We start from the raw sequence: 15,592 nt of genomic DNA on the forward strand, positions 1-15,592 counted from the left end.
CTCGAAGTTTTTTCAAGACTGTGAATTCATACTTCCAATATATCAAGCCAAGTTTGATAACCATAAAAAGTGACTTTATGCAATAGAAGAGTAATAAAAATAAGAGTTGTGTATATGCTCAACTTAGTTCAATTTGATCCCCAGATTCATATTATGGCCTTATTTTTTCTCTCATAGCCTTCATTATTTTTAAGGTTCAAAGCTGTTTTAAGCTCTCGGTGGGAAGATAGGGATAAGTTATGTTAATATATTTTAAAGCTGAATGTTACAAAATTCTAAAACAATTTTTAAATGTAGAATCATAATTATTACTCGAGTTATCTTTGTTTAAAGTGGAAAATAGGTGCTTTTTATTCAGAGGCTCATTGTTTCAAGACGAATAGCTTAAAAAAGATTAAGAGAAATTAAATTTTAAATGTTAAATTTCAAAATATTAATTTTTTTGAAAAAGATTCAAAAATCCATAGCTACACAGTGAGAATTAAATGTTTCGAAAAAAATTGTAAATATTAAAGTTTTTGTTCTGCTACATAATTTCCCTGAATAAAAAAAAACAAATTTGTTATAAAAACAAAAAATCCTTAATTTGTGGAGGGCTACATCCCCTTCAGCCCCCCCCCCCTTGTGGACACACTTGATACCGTCTTTGCAAACTCAGTAGGAAGTCAAATGGATCATTTAATTAAAAAAATTGAAGGGATATAAAAAAAAACAGTGAATTGGCGTTGGGTTATGAGGCCACTAAGTGCCCCACTCGTATATTGCACAACTTGGGGCAGAAAAAGTAAATAGAGTCTCAAATAACGGTATTTTTTTTACTTAACACCCCTATTTTTCAAACGTTATTTATTACTAAGAAAATATAAATCAAACTAGAATACTTGTTTCCAATGCAGAGGAAACTCTGATAAAGACGAAAATCTGACGAAGACGAAACTTAGACAAAGACAAAAATCATAACAAATACCAAATTAAAAATAACTATGACGATGTATGACGAAGAAAATCTTATGACGCAGACAAAATTTATGACGAAGACGAAAGCTGACGAAGACTAATTACTGACGAAGACTATTGGCTGACGAAGACGAGACGAAACTGTAAATAGTGGACAAAGTTAACACTGATTGCATGTACCATCACATAAGTATGCGTACCATTTATAGGCATTTCTCATTTTGAAACAAAGTAGGTACGCTATTTTTTCTCCTTCTTCTTCAACGAAACATACTTGTTTCTGATTCCTTTGTTACAAGGTATGTGCTAAAAAATTCTCCTCCGAGATATTATGTACATAAATGTCTCATATAAGTATATATTTGAAATTATTTTATTAGAATAAATATGTGATCCGTCAACACAAAAGAAAGCTAGAATGATTTTTCTCAAATTGAGTTCATTTGTATTATATTACAAATTATCGTCAATTTCCATCAACTAAACCTTTTTATTAACTCTTAGAGGCGTGACAAATTCCACTTAAAGTAGCCAAAAGGGAACTTCACAATAAGAGAATGATAATTTAACAAATTTTATTTGAAAAACTATTCGGGGCTAATATAAGTCTCTTAAATAAAATAAAGACTATAAACTATAGAAAAAAAATTCTTGGGTATTCCACAAATTTGAATACAAAGCCTATGATTGACTGAAATATGTCCATGAAATATTGGGTTGTAAGTATATAATATAAATTAGGATTTTTTCCATTTCTTGATTTTTGTTCAACATATATATATATAAATTATACTATGGAATAATAATATCAGTAATATGAACATGCATGTCAAATTTAATGAGTTCAAAAACAAAGAAAATTAAAACCCACAACAAAATTGCGTAACTGCAAAAATAGGACTGAAGGTCAAACGTGATACAATGATCCATACATTCCATTACATGCTAAAACTAAACGTAAATTGTAAAAAATATGAATTCTAATAACGTCTCTCATCTCTTTGTAAGTCTCGCCCTTTAGTGATGGAAATTTATTATCGAATAATAAATCTATTATAAAAATAAATTATGATTTCATCAATTAGCCATATCATATATTGTATTATTGTATGTTGTATTAAGGTTACGTTCATATTCATCAAGAGGGATAAAAAAAATCCGATAAAATAACATGTTTTTAAGATTATACCATATCTTCGAATCGGTTCCGATACCAAAATTGGTATCGGTTTTTTGAGTATTAATAAATTACAAAAATTTCATTAGGCTCCGTGCACCGTTATTGAAAATGGAGGGACCAATAATGGTATTTTTTTGCTACTATATGTTGTGTGACAGACTAACTGTTCTCATTTGAACAAACATGTCTTCTTTTCACAACTTGTACAGATTGCATATTGCTAATTAAATTTAAAAAAATGGTGATTTTTTAAAAAATGGTGATTTTTCTCTGATAATAAAAGAATCTAAAATAATTAAGTCAATATAAAAAAAATTATATAAAAAAATCTAAATCAAATGTTATTATTAAAAAATCTAAAATAATAAACAAAAATTAAAACTTAAACACCCTAGTTATATGATCAAAATTTGGGTAACTCTGGCCCCAGGTTGTTCAAGTCTATTAATATGCCAATACAGGGCGTTCTTAGGAATTAGGGGGTCTGAGATAGCTCAGAAAATTCATAACTTTTATTATAAATGGTAATTTTTTTGCAAAGAGAGGGTTTACTCATCGGTGGACCCATAATCTTATAACAAAATGTCGCCACAAGTACCCGTTTTGATAAAAAATTATTATTATACAACTTTAAATGCGTCAGTACCCCATTGCCACTATAATGCTGGTATAACCAACAACACTTGTAAGAACGCTTTTCTTTTAGATTCGAACTAATTTTTTTAATTTTATGTTTTATATAAAACATAAAATTGGTCCCTTCCCTATTATTGACACTCGAAAAGCATCCCAAATTTTAGGGTGCGATGCCATTTGCAATGCATCATTTGGATTAAAGTTATAGTTTAGAACCTTAGTTTACCAATTGAATTGGCAATTATAACTTTAGGTGTATTTCATGCGCGAGAAAAGTTTATCAATATTCTTAATTGAAGTTCAATTAATATTTGAAATTTTGTATTAGGGCCTATGCATAAAAATGTACAAAAAAAAATTGCCATCTTCAATTCCTATGTTCACGTTTGGTATATATACTATGCGTACATTATTATAGCTTTTGTTCCCAATTTCAACTTCCCTCCCTTCTACCTACGAAGATAGTTTGAAAATAAGAATAATGGTATTTATAAATAAATTATATTTCCAAACATACTCAATGTACCAAAATGATTAAAACCCATTTTTATTTTTAATCTAATACAAAACAAAAAAACCTGTCTATATACTCGACCCCAAATATTAACTTGCTACCAATTTTTGTATTATTCTTACTTGTATAATAAGTCATCTTACACTACAAAGTTTTTTATGCATATTGACTTCTTCGTTTTGATACAGATACCCATTGTTATATAATATAGAGTGATTTTGTTATCAGCTGTCAAGGTTTCGTCTTATTTTCCCTTCAACAGTGTTCTGAACGTTGATTTGTTGAATAAGAACTAATCTCTGAAGGCTTCTCAACAATTATTGAGTAATAATTCCCTTTTCGGGAAAAATTGGACAAAAATTGGCTGACTAACAACTGATTTTGGGACTGTTTCTTTTCACATGAAAGGTTGCTTGATACAATTATTGTAACAACGTGAGAAATATTGTATATTCAATCTGCTAAGTATAAATTTTACTTATATTTCTACACAAAAGCAAGCTATTATGATTTTTATCCTCAAATTATTTTTAGGCATGCTATAAAATACACTTGAAGGAGAAAAAATAAAAGAACAAGAAACTAAAAGATTTTATTCGAAAGGGGCCATATCAAGGCTAATATAAGTGTCTTAAATCAAATAAGTGTTTTAAACTATCTCTAAAATTCTTAGGTATCTTTATTCATTCCACAAATTTGAATACAAGGCCTTTAATTGCCTCAAATAGTTAAATTAATTATTGTTCAGTAACTTTACTGAACTAAAAATTACATTGGCATTTTTTTGTTTTTTTTATTCTTGTTCAATATTGTTTTCATGTTGACAAAAACCCAAATGTATTAAAGTTAAGTAAAGCTAAGTTAAGGATATAACTATAGATTCAAAAAAGTAACTCTCGTTCACGATCCCTTCAAATCCTTATACACAAAGTAATTTGACAACAAAATTTATAGTTTGTTCTAAAACTATAATAAGGGGTGAAAAACTTTTACATACTATATTCTAACTGATGAATTATATACACATAAAATGTGAATTAACGTAGTTTTTAAGCCAATATATTTAACTATTATTTCTCAGAAATAAATCGGGTCAAGATCTGTTTGTACCTTCATAATAACTTATATCAATGTTTGCTCCTAAAATAACTACAAAGAAGAAATGACGTTAGATTTTTACAAAAATATAAGAAATTATGAACAGGAGAGATTAGATAATTGAAAATTGTTATAATGTATTTATTAGTAAAGGACCAGTACCAAAATTTGGACATCTCGTTCGACCCAGTCCTTAATCTTAAGAACATCGCGTACAAATTGGACACATGAAACAATCTTTGCTTAATGAAGTTATCGGCATAGATCATCAGCCTGTGGCATCATCATCAATCTGCTTTACCTATCTTGGAGATATTAAAATACAATACTTATAAAAACAGTGACTAACAATTCTTATTCATGAAAGGGACTTAAGGTTTAATGAAGAAATTCAATTGGTATATGAATTCATTATTTGTGATAATGATGTCATGTAAAATATGTTTTAAATTAGGGAACGTTTTGAAGGACGGATTATGAGTCCCCTTTGCATTATTACATTGCTATCAACTGATTTTGGGACTTTTTTTCTGTTTTTTTTATTTATGAAAAAGTTAGAAGATCCAATAAAAGTAACGACAAGTCTCATATTAAGAACCATTGTCTGATAAAACTCTAATCAATATCTATGGACTTAAAAAATCTTCATTTGATGTTATAAAGGACCCTGTAAATTACATTTATCATACTGCAAATGATACCTAAAAACATTAGGTATATTCAAATCTATAAATCAAGTGACAAAAACGAAAATCAATATTTTTCTAAATATGTTGACTAGGCGTTAACTTTTTTGCCATCAGAGGGGTCGAGTATACTTTATAAGTAACTTTGTAGTATCTATGAATTCCCCCTTTCATATGCTTTAACAAGGTAAATTTTGGCAAAGGAAAGACAAAGGGTGCAAACGTCATTTGGAATAATGACATAAAATGATCAAGTGAGTCATCTGTGGTACCTATAATAAAAAGCAACATTTTGCGTAGGAATAAGGATACTAGTATAACAAGGAATCTACTCAAGCAAACTGCTGTATTTCACCACTTTGTTTTGAAGCTTTATATATATTCATTAAGTATTATATTGTAATAACTGTTTCGTTAAAAATAAGTTAAATTCAAGCATTAAATTGCATTAGAATAATGCTGAAAGGAATCAAATTTCATCTATGGTGAATGAGTGTTTATAATAAATTGTTCAATGAATTTAGTAAATAAACTCGAATGACTAACAGTCATTATTTCTAAATCCTTGTTTAAAAGTTCATCTTCTGTATTCCTATATCTTGCAGGGTTTATTCTTATTGAAAGAAATTTATGTATAGAGTGCAGAAGGAATTTTTACATGTAATTTTTTTCAATATTCTAGAATTAGCTCACAACTTAGGGTCTCCTTTCACCCCTAATTTTTTTAAATATTCCCTTAAATTGATCAGAGGGAGTTGCACTGATTAAGTATAATGAAACATTAAAGTATTAGAATTACTCCATCTGACATAAGAATTGTCTTTGAAGTCTATATACAATATTTGATCGTTTACAATCAGACGAAAAAGGAGAGCACAGCAAGCAAAAAGGCAACAAATATCTAGTTTGTTGAACACATCAATTTTCTCGGGTAGAAAGATCTTCACTGTGGACCAGGTTTTAAACCACCAGAATGACAAATTTATTACAAGATCATTCAAAGAGGTTAACAGGATCTTCAAAACAAAGTAAACAGCTGCTCAGGTCATGTGTCAGGACGTCGTTGCGTCTAATGACAAGAAAGTAGACCCATATTTCTTCAAATACAAGGAAAAAGTTAATACCTAGGCCTACTATAAGATTTTGATGCGAACTGTCTAGTCGAGGTTGAAGACCCCAAGGAAATTATGTATATCTAAAATCTTCCAATGCCTAAAATTTTGCCTTCAAAACCTTGCCTCTTTCTAGGACAAGTACTACTGGCGCTATCCTCACCTGATCCTGTAGAATTACAGTGTGTTGGACCAAGGTTGTTAAGACATCTCTCCATAATGCAGACGAGTTGAAGACGAAGATCATGGAGCATCAGAACCAGATGTTCTAGGAATACATATAGAGGAGCTACACCAGGTTTCGTTCTTGTGTGGAGAATTTGAAGGCTGCCAAGAATGTTTAAATTAAGTGATCTAGTCCTTTAATGGATTATTACACTTTTTTTTGTTTGTTTAAAAAAAAAATTACATTATTTATAAATGGACTTTTTTTTTAAATCCTTCACTGTAAAAAAAAAAAAACCTATTTTTGTTAAAAAATATACGTATATGAATTAAAAGGGTCTTTTATTTACAAAAAATATCACTGACTAAAAAATCTAGTAAAATCTTTTTACAAAAATGAGAATGATATCGATAGGTTTGTTTAAATATGAATTTTGATACGATTTTTATTAAGATATATGCCTAACTTTTCCAGTTCTTATTGAATTAAAATATAAGTGGATTATAAGTGGATGCAGTCTCGTAAGCAGAATTACAAATATCCATCTAATGAAGGGGCATTGGACAACGATTTTTCGAGATGACATCACTTTAATATATTGAAACTTGAAATTTTTTAATAATTCAAATTTGATTTTTGAGAGAAGAAAATTTATTTAAAATTTATCCTTAAATTTTATGTATAAGCATAGGTAACATAGGTAAAGTTTTCAGGGGGTGATTTGTTATATAAACATACAGATATAATAAAAAATACTTGTTATTATGTAAATAAAAGTTATTTGCCCCTCCTCCCTCCCCCCCACCCTAACATAAATTTAAAATTCCGCCTATGCGGGGGCACATTTAAAAATTAACCATTATTGAGCAAATTATATAAAAATGGGGGGAATTCTGCAGTTTTAGTAGAAGGAAATTTATATTTTAGTTGGGGAGAGGGATGTCTCCCGTGTGCTTTTTGTTGTAACGGCACTGACGGGAGGGAGTAGGCGTGGGCATTTTTACAAAAAGGGCGTCAAGGTTTTTTCTTTTCATAAAAAGACAAATATCCTTTTTTTTTTTTTGAAATATAACAACTATTATCTATTGTTAATTTCAAAATTGTGCCATCAAAAAAATAAATTGACCCAAAATGTTGTGCTTTCGAGATATTTGACATCAAGATTTTAGTAAGGGGTGTGTTCCATCCCCTATACTTGTAGTCACGGCCTCAATGACAACACATATTGAAGAAACAATGACTACTAGGGTTGAGTTGGTGCTTCATATTTGGCATCAAATCGGTCTAGTCCAGTTATTACTCCTTTAAAACTTCTCAAATTTAAAAGTGCCCTCTACAAGACAGCCTTTTCACTAATATTATAGTAAAGCATCTTAGTTTACCATTTGAATTAGTTTAGTTAAACTTAAAGTAACTCTAAGACAATTTAATATTTTTGCTATTATTATTTAATTATTAAAGTCTTAATTAGGCTGATTAAAATTGATTTATGATGACTTCATTTTGCAAATATTGTTCTATGGGACGGCTTTTGCGTCCAATTCGGATTCCAATTGTGCTTATAATCATCCAGATTTTCAGAGTTAGTTTCAATAAAGCTAGAAGTTCATCAATTTCCAGCACCACTGACTAAATTAATACAGATTTTATTATAGGAAGAGTAGTACTTTAAAATCAAACTCTCAACCATTATGCTACCTAGAAAATGAACAAATAGTACTTCTTTCATTTTATTTAATACTTATAAAGTGACGATGCATAATTTAATAGATATTTGAAAGGCAAAATAAGAAACATCAAGGCCATCGCCTTTTTCAATGAATAATCCTCAATTCCTACTTAAGTACTCTATGGTGTAGGTACATCATAGCAGCTGAACTCTATTTTGCAGATGTTGCTATATATACCTAATAATCTAAGGCGTTGCAAAGGGGTGAACTATTTATTATAATAAGTAGTTCTTTCTTTGTTATTGAACCCTTTACATTTCTTCTTGACGTTGTAGTTGAATGAATGCTTCATCAAGTGAGTTATTAGGTATATGTCGTTAAAAGTCATAACTCTTTCTATATTATATGATATGTAATATACAGGTATTTAGTTTCACCTCTGTATGATTATGTAATTATATATTGATTAGTCATATGCCGGATGTTGAATTATACTACATAAGTATTTTCGAGTTTCTAAAAAAAATCCTCGAGGAATTCCGAATTTTACTCGTTCCTCCCTTGAATATTCGTTACTTGCCTGAATACTCGATACTCGCCCTTAAACTTTTTGCCCCTTAAAAAACTTGTCAGTAAAAAAAATCATATTTCTGAATGAATTATTGAAACTTGCCATTTAAAAATTTGTGTAGTTATCTAGAGATCTCTATGTTTGTAATTGAATAAATTATATATGTACATACAAAAGGATCTTATAATACCAAAATGACTATAGTACATTTAATATAAGGCACTGATGACCATACAAAAAAATATTTCGTAATTTATCTTCCACAGATTTTTAGATCCACTTATTTGAATTGTAGTCATAAGCGTAATTTAACAGTTTATACAAATCAATATTTTACTAGAGTCTGTTTATAACTTGTAAAAAAATATATTTTTAGTGGCACTGATGCTTATTAATATAATTGCATATTAATGAATTAAATGGACGGCTAAGTTATTCCAAGCAATGTCAAGTACTCCCGCTAGCCTTTAAAAAAATCAAACAAAGATTATTTTGAAACCGAACTGGGACTATGAGTACACATTGCAGAAAATTTAACAAATTTCTATCTGTCGGACAACGTAAATTATAAATTTTGAAAAGAAAGGAAGTGAGTCAAGGAAGATTTATATATTATATAATGGTCTCGAAATAGAAAAGGAAAAGAATCCCAAGTTTTGACGAGTTCCGAGTAATACTCTGCTGTTTATGCCCACGAACCGAGTTTTTGTGTCTTTTTTATTTACTTAATAAAACTCGAATACCAAATTACGAGTTTTGCTCGTGGCAAATCACTAATATTAATACTATGTATATGTGGTGTACAAGTTGTGATTTTTTATAAGTGTATTAGTAGATGGTACAAGCTGCAACCAAAAAATGATAAATCTAAATAATTTTAAATGAAGAATTTAGAATTTTGATGAGGATAATCCAAAGGTTGAATATTTTATGAATGATCGATTAATAAAACATTTTGATGTGTCGTCAGCATTGTTGATAAGGGGCCATATTGGGGCCTAAACAACCCAAAAATAAAAATCCTTATTTCACTCATATTAAGAAAAACAGTGAACTATTAAATGTCAAAATGAGACCAACAAATAAAAGCAGCTAAGCTTCTTATGTCTAGTTTTATTAATTGTATATCTTACTCTAATATCCATTACAAATATGTTATCTCATGGTTATGCAATCTTATTTCCATGTTATAGATAAAAACTAAACTAAGATATTTTTCTCTAATTATCCTACTTTTCTCGTCTTTAATTAATCAAAAAAAATAAAGTACAAATTTAGCCATTTTTAGTTCATATTACTTAGATTTTTTCAAATATCCGTGTTTATCATTTACATCAAGTACATTTAATGCAGATATTAAGTCTAATTTTATTTTTAAAGCCATTTTATAAAGTTTTATCAAAATTTATACAAAAATTGTCCATTTTATTAAGTAAAAATATCAATTATGAGACTCCAAGATTACGTCTTCTTCATTTATGATGTCAGTGAAAATGCACTATTAATAGCGTAATTTTTGATCAAAATTACTAGTTGATTGGTATATATTCTATGGCACTTTAAAATATTGAAATGCTTACAATAATATTACTTGTAAATATATAATATTATCTAGTAATTTTAGATTAAAATGAAATTTAAGCATCAATTAATAGTTGGTAATAAAAATGAATGATGGTGTAATTAAATAAAGCGTAAGGAGACGTAGAAATTGTAATTTTCCAGAGCGTTCAAGGACACTTTTGTTAATAAACTCATAGTAAATCTAGTTTTTGTGGGTTAAGTGGATTTTCATTCTACTTAAAATAAATATCCAGATAAAAATAAGGAAAGACAGAATCAAAATTTATTAATTATTTAGGTATACTTGAATTTTATCTATGCGAAAATAGTAATATCAATTAACCCCTAAAACCGTCACTGATCACTGTCACTTGTTTTCTATTTTGGAAATCAAAATATGATCATTCAAATGTATTCAAATCCAAGTGAATTCTAATTTAACCCTAATATTTATAGTTAGTAATTTGTTAAGAATGTTCTTGGCATTTTTTAAGGAAAGACATTCTATTATGACCTTTTTTTAGGAAAAAATTTCTTCAACAAAAAATGTTTATTTAATTTCGTTTTCAGAAAAAGATTAAGCATTCATATAATCTTCTTATAATTAATTGTCTCTTAAAATGAATAAATAAAAAAAAATTGTTATTTTTATTTTTAAAAAGGTCCTTCATATTATTATTTCTTCTTAGTATAAGAAATATAGTATATACTAAATTTTTCCAGAAAAATAGTGTAGGACCTCCAGGAAAGAGCTTCTATTTGTCAATAAATAAATGATTTTTCTTCAACTGTAAATAATAATTTACTTAGATAATAAGATTATTATTTATTTATACTAAGATATTTAAAATTAAACTTATTTTACACACATTAAATTAGTTTTCTGATAATCAATATTATAAATCATAAAATGAGGTTGATAAATAGTCTAAGCATAGTTTGCCAAATATGTGTAAATAGATTTATCTTATGATCAATCTTCGGAGGGGTTCTAAATCTGATGTGCATATAATAAAAAAAACCTTCATAAATCGTTAACCACATAGGTAAGATAAATATATTTTTCTTAATTTCTATACATTTATAATTATTGTTTGACAATATAAAATTACTATAAATAGATTCGATTACACAGTTTGATCTTTTCTCAGTTATAATTTAGGACTTTTTAATGTATTTTTAAGAATTGCATTAAAACTAATTAGAATTGTATGGAAATAGTTTTTATTGTGCCTGGTAATCACCCATCTTAAAAGTATATTTCTATTAAACTTATTGTTAATAGGGACATATATCACACTTTATTTCAGATCCAATATACGTATAATGATTAATTAATTATTATTTGGTGAATTCCTTATACATCAAGTACAAATAGAGTTTCAATTCTTTGCTCACAAGTCTTAGTTCTTAAATATTTCCTTCGGGTTTTGTTCCAGTCCTCAGAAAAACAAAGATACTTTAAACATACTTTGCGAGGAAAAATAAAACCTTAATTTTAAATGATAAAAGTAACATGAGTTTAGGGAAGATATAATTAGTTATTCTTATAGAATTTTTTTTTTTTTGTTTTCCTAGATAAAAATTTCTTTAAAATGTCCATTACGAATTTTGGAAAAAAAATTAATACCCATGATTTTTGATGAAGCTGAGTCTATTGCATAAAAAATATATCCTCAGTCCTGATATTGAACAAAATAAGAATTAAAAAAAAAGGAAAAATAAAGGAACGACTTTAAATCAAAACAGTTAATTAAACTCTATTAAAAGTCTTAAACAGGGCATTATCAAGATGAATAAAAAATTGCATATAATTAGATTTAATGTTTCAGGGGGATACTGAAAAGTATTGGCAATAAAATAAAGATTCAAAGGAATCATAATTTATTTTTTATAAATCTTGGGGTGTTCCCAGTTCACTAACAGAGAGATAAAGATTACTCTATATCGAGTAAAAAAGTTATGATGACTTTCGAGTCCAAGTTGATTCGTGAATGTTTGATTGTGTGATCAAGATCAGTCTCAAGGTTTCCCAAAATGGACTCGAGTCCAAGTGCCCACCTCTTGTATCTGACTACATATTATGTAAATTAGATAAGAGTGACCATATTTTGATTTCCAAAAAAATGATGTGACGCTTTTCAAACAGTGGCAGTGTTAGGGGTTAAAGGGGTATTTTTATTCACATCTTGACATTAATAAAATGCCTAAAATATTTATAACATTTGATTCTTTTTTTTTTTTTTTTAAAGTTTTGGATTCTAAAAATTTCCTTATGAAAATCGCTTTAGCTCACAAAAATCGGACATTTCACTAATTTATGCAAGAATTCCAGGCTGGAGGCAAAAGATACCTTAGTTTAGATATCTAACTACAAAATATTTATAAAAAAGAAATACGCTACAAAAAGTTAACAATTGTGATTGATGATCATTATAAGTGTTATTTATTAGTAAGTAGAATATTTTTAAAGTTGATCCATATATTTTAACAAATATTAGTATGAATATTTTATCATTTGTTTGTGAATTTTTTTATGAATTTTGTAGACATTTTTTTGTAAAATTGTGTCGAATCAATTAAGTTAAAAGAACATAATGAGAGTTTTTTAACCGACATCATTAAGTTTAAGTATGTGCCGGGTGGACCATTGAAATATGAACACTTACTAATTCTATAGTTAGTGAAGTTTGAGTGATTGAAATTAATTCATATTTTGATATATTAAAGCATAAACAATTGGCTACAAAATAAAAAAGCTTACGTACATGTCTAGAAAATGACACTTGAACGTGGTCGACGAATTTCCATTCGTGCACTCCAGAGCCACCTTCTACGTCGTTCGGGAAAATTGCTCTATCTAAAAGGTCAAACTAGACCGCGAGGAGTTAAAGAAAACAGTCCAAGCCAATCATTTCAAGTCCATGAGGGCCCATGCAAGAGATTTCGGGGGTTCACAACAGACTGCACAGAGAGTTTAAAAAAAAGTAAGTGAGTGGAAAGAGCCTTGTGAGGGTGGAGAGGCCACTTTTAACCCAACCAATGAAAGTAACCTATCTCCTTTGTTGCAGGACTCTTTTGCATGAGTCTTTTGAACTATTTTTTTCACACTTTTGGCCCCCCTCCCCTTCAAGCCCTGTAATCAACCCCCTCGACTACAAATTTGGGGTCCATATCTAGGGGAAAGGCTACAATGTCCGTCATCCGAACACCGAGGCCCTCAAAGACATTTTCAGCCAGCACTGGAACACCATGACAGAGGTCTACCTCTGCAGTGGGTTACAAGCCTTCAGCTTCCGTCTGAAAGCCATAATTGCCACTAAGGACGGCTACATTAATGATTAAGAGAGCTTAGATACACATCTATTTATAGTATTAATTTTGTTGAAATTATATTGTTGATTAATAAATTATATATCGTTGAAATTATATTGTTAATTAATAAATTATATCTTGTTGAAGTTTAAAATTAAATGTGTTCAGATTTTATTGGACCACTCGGTATACTGGATGAAGCAAATACTTTACTTTTTTCACATAGATACAAATCCTGATTCATTTTAATAAATGATTAATTAATCATAAATTTAATTATTCTTTCAAATTGGTATACCTATTTGCATAGTATGCGGTGAGTTAACACAAAAACAATCTTGAACAAAAACCAAGTAAAGGAAACATGTCAAAAATATTTTTTTACATGATATATTACAAGAATATTAACTATATTTCAAAATATTCATTTGATTTATGAGATTGTATTTTGCCCCGATTCAGACCTTTCAAATTAATTCCATCAATTTTTTATTTATTATGACCATTAATTTTTGCTACTTTAAGTAATGCAATTTGCAGTGTCTCCAAAGGATTTTTTGAAAGAAATGGAAGATTATTATTAGAATGTTAACCATAATTTATAACTTTCATTTGATTTATGGGACTTATTTTGGCCCGTCAATGCCCCTTTCAAATAAAGTGTATCCATTTCCCTTTTTTTTGTGATATTCAATTTTTACTAATATAAGTGCAATTTGCAAATTTTAAATCAAAATTTATCATTATTGATAGATATTGATCATAATTCATAGGTTCAATTTTGAGAAACATCATTTTAGTTTGTTTTTTTCTTCTGGATTTATTTATGATTTAGGAAGAAGAACTGAATAAATGAATTATAATTTGGAATTCGTCCATTTATTATATCGGACATTCAATTACATTTCTTCAAACATTATACATCCTGATAATATATTATAGAAAATATACAATTCCTAACTCTGTGAGCTACTAAAAGATTTAATGTTTACTCAAATCTTCAAAAAAACATATGGTTCTTTCAACAAACTGCATTCACTCAATATGTCTGTGTGTTTTTTTTTTTGCACTTATATTAGTAAAATTATAATCAATAATAATGTGTAATAGAGCAAATTTATTTAGTTGTTCTGATGATTTAAACCTACCTCGGTCTTGTGGTATGAAGGAAGTAGAAACGAAATTATGTATCGTTAGTTCATGTTCAAAGAGGCTTCAAATACGCAACCGATCATATCAAATCTCAAATACAATGTGTACAGTACACAAAATATTGGAACAAACAAATATATTATTTAAAACAACTCAAAAGAGGTATGTCTCTCTTTATTCCTTATCAAATACAACTAAAATATAAAAGACATATTTCTAGTATACAAGTTACAACATACACACAATGAAGCTCAAGTCAATATGTGCGTATTTTTTTTTAATGCGTGCGGCTTTCTGAATGATGATTATAGTGAGATATAATAACTCAAGTTACATGCTTGTAAATGGATGAAGTTCGTTCATGCTTATACTGCGGCTACTCGGCGCATTCATTATATAATATACTCGTACATACTACATACTTATGAAATGAGAAGAAATATTACGTTTTAATGTTAGTTTGGTAAAGAGGTTAGTTCTTAAGCTTTAAAACAAAGTAAGAAAAAAAAAGACCACGTGATCCATGTACACAAGGTAGTTATCCCAGCGACACTTTTTTTCCCCGCTAGGATGATGGAATATATTTTCATAACTAACTAAACAGTCTGCGTGAATTCACCATTGTAAATAAATGAACAATGTAAATTCTGCAAAGGGAAGAAAAAGTAGCATATACGGCACAAGGGCAAATGATATAGTGACGTCGTCTGTTTTATCATAAAAAGGGACATCCCGGTGGAAAAAAAACAACTCCACGACCATGCATGTTCCCAACCCAACAGCTGCATTTGGCGTAAATGCAACCAAATTCACCAAACTTTTATAAAAAATGAAAATTGCGAAATTTACGAATAATTATAAGAAAATACATTTTTACAACAAGAAAAAGTTGTATTTATTATGAAGTGTATGAAAATTTATATAAACTAAAATCTATTTAAACAGATTTGAAGTACTTTGAAGGGGTACAAC

General features: G+C 28.7%; 2 protein-coding genes across 2 annotated transcripts in view; both read right to left on the reverse strand.

Moving 5' to 3' along the window:
• LOC121118066 (RAS oncogene family member Rab40) overlaps window positions 1-14,816 on the reverse strand; it is a 91,301-nt gene extending 76,485 nt beyond the window's left edge. The window contains exon 1 of the mRNA XM_071890634.1: window positions 14,617-14,816. The gene's annotated coding sequence lies outside the window, so the exon portion shown is untranslated. The remainder of the gene's footprint in view (window positions 1-14,616) is intronic.
• LOC121117966 (XK-related protein 6) overlaps window positions 1-15,592 on the reverse strand; it is a 492,224-nt gene that overhangs the window by 110,290 nt on the left and 366,342 nt on the right. The gene's annotated exons all lie outside the window — the stretch shown is intronic.

The sequence above is a fragment of the Lepeophtheirus salmonis genome, chromosome 1, assembly GCF_016086655.4.
Source record: "Lepeophtheirus salmonis chromosome 1, UVic_Lsal_1.4, whole genome shotgun sequence".
Lineage (NCBI taxonomy): Eukaryota > Metazoa > Arthropoda > Copepoda > Siphonostomatoida > Caligidae > Lepeophtheirus > Lepeophtheirus salmonis.